The 2,471-nt window shown below is 45.9% G+C and overlaps 1 protein-coding gene across 1 annotated transcript in view; it reads left to right on the top strand.

Moving 5' to 3' along the window:
• The window catches only part of HERPUD2 (HERPUD family member 2), a 77,217-nt gene that overhangs the window by 38,709 nt on the left and 36,037 nt on the right, over positions 1 to 2,471 (top strand). The window lies entirely within an intron of this gene.

The raw sequence follows: 2,471 nt of genomic DNA, 5'->3' as shown, positions 1-2,471 counted from the left end.
TCATGGCATCCGATCCCATCACTTCATGGGGAATAGATGGGGAAACAGTGGAAACAGTGTCAGACTTTATTTTTCTGGGCTCCAAAATCACTGCAGATGGTGACTGCAGCCATGAAATTAAAAGACACTTACTCCTTGGAAGGAAAGTTATGTCCAACCTAGACAGCATATTGAAAAGCAGAGACATCACTTTGCCAACAAAGGTCCATCTAGTCAAGGCTATGGTTTTTCCTGTGGTCATGTATGGATGTGAGAGTTGGACTGTGAAGAAGGCTGAGCGCCAAAGAATTGATGCTTTTGAACTGTGGTGTTGGAGAAGACTCTTGAGAGTCCCTTGGACTGCAAGGAGATCCAACCAGTCCATTCTGAAGGACTGAATGGGATTTCTTTGGAAGGAATGATACTAAAGCTGAAACCAGTACTTTGGCCACCTCATGGGAAGAGTTGACTCATTGGAAAAGACTCTGATGCTGGGAGGGATTGGGGGCAGGAGGAGAAGGGGATGACAGAGGATGAGATGGCTGGATGGCATCACTGACTCGATGGATGTGAGTCTGGGTGAACTCCGGGAGTTGGTGATGGACAGGGAGGCCTGGTGTGCTGCGATTCATGGGGTTGCAAAGAGTTGGACACAACTGAGCTACTGAACTGAACTCAAAGCAAAATAATAAAAAAATCATTTCTGTCAGATACTGTTATCATCTTTACAGTCATATTTCAATCTCTTGAATGTTCATTACATTTTAAAATGGTTTTGTCCATGTTAGTCAATCTTTGATGAATCCTACTTTAGTGTCTATCACAGTAAAATGTACAATCTGTCTTAATAAGCAAGGTATATTTCACTAATAATGTACACCTCAGTGTGCCAAGTGAGATGATCACACTACTCTAAAAGATTCCTGGAAGTCTGAGACATGAGCATTAGCGATATGAGCTGCAGGGTTGGATAGCAGTGTCCAAGCAGTTGCGTCAGGAAGACTTCCTGGCTTAAAAAGGAATTGGACATCAAAGAAGACTTACAGCAGTCACTTGGGACTTAAATGGTGGCTAATTATGCCATAAAGAATCCAGTCTCTTTCAACTGTTCTGGTCTGCCATCTTTGTATTTATAGGCCTTTGTTCTATCTGTTGCTTCATGACTGAGCTGTGGCTGCCCCACCACTGGCATCATATTCCTCCAGGAAGAAAGACAGGGGTAGGGCAAGGATGAGCTCTAGTCTACAGAACATGTTCACCTGAACACTCTCCTAGAAGCCCCAGTAGCAACTTCACCCTTCTTCTTATGGGCTATAATTGTGTCAAAAGGCTGCTGCTAGATGAAAGGGAGCCTGAAAAAGTATTTGAAGCTAGAATTAAGTTAAGGTTCTATTAAAATGACTAGATACCAGGCAGAAAAAGACCTGCTACAGAAAATACAAGTCCTAGCAAGTTGTTCTCATTCCATGACAAGAAATAAAAGAAACTTCACTCTTGAGGTGGAGGAGAGGATGTAAGGGATCCTGCTGCATCAGCCGTTGAGAGGAAGAATCTCCTCTTGGTCTAACTTTCCTGAAAGTCTTAGGAAGCTGAGAGGATTAGACCAGGTCTCCAAAGCCCCCTGCATTATCTGTTTGTAATTCACCTCTAAGTGGACGCCTGGAGCTGAGTAAATACGCATCTAACAAACTTAACTTACTGCACTGACTCTTAAACCTGTGCAGAGAGAATAGAGAGTAAGTCAGCTTGGGGCAGTAGCCTGAACCTTCGCGGTCCCAACGTCTCAGACATAAAACAGAAAAATCTGTCTTCATCTCTCACTGAACACACAATACCTGCTCAGTCAACATATACTTGTCAACTTCTGAGAAGATGAAGAGGAAGGACACGGAAATTAATATTTAGTTGACAGACTGCCATACGCCAAAACTGTACCAAATGGTTTACATAGCTCATTTACTCAACAGCACGCAGTCTGGTAGGCATCATCCTCCCCATTTAGAGAAACAAAGTGAGGCTCAGAAAAGTTAACCTGGATCACAAGGAAATTACAGGTAGCCTTCAGGTTTAACTGAAAGCCTTCCCCATAAGCAACGTACCCATAGTCTCTCCTCCACTAAAGATCCAGGTACCGTGCCTTGCACACAGTCGACACAAGAAATTTTGGGCAGAAGTTTGATTCAGCATTCGACAACTCTAAGGATGGAGCAACACTTCCCAAGTCTTCGAGGTGTGGTCAAACCAGAATGTGCTAGTGCTAAGGCCCAAGTGCTGCTGGAGAAGCGGGGCGGAGGGAATGGTCTGCCCTGGCGGGCTCAACGCACCCACGCGGCCTCCGGGCGAGCCAAAATTTGGCCCAAGGTGTCGGGAGCCAGCCATGGTGGGCGGCGGGCTGCGCCGACAGGACCTGGAAGGCCGCGTGCCCGGGCGAGCCGCCCGTGACGCATTTCCGCCCTGCGTTTTCCGGCTTAAAGGGACCCGGACCTTCTTCA

The sequence above is a fragment of the Bison bison genome, unplaced genomic scaffold, assembly GCF_000754665.1.
Source record: "Bison bison bison isolate TAMUID 2011002044 unplaced genomic scaffold, Bison_UMD1.0 scf7180017864525, whole genome shotgun sequence".
NCBI lineage: Eukaryota > Metazoa > Chordata > Mammalia > Artiodactyla > Bovidae > Bison > Bison bison.
The sequence above is the reverse complement of the archived record's forward strand: the minus strand, read 5'-3'. Positions and strand labels throughout refer to the sequence as shown.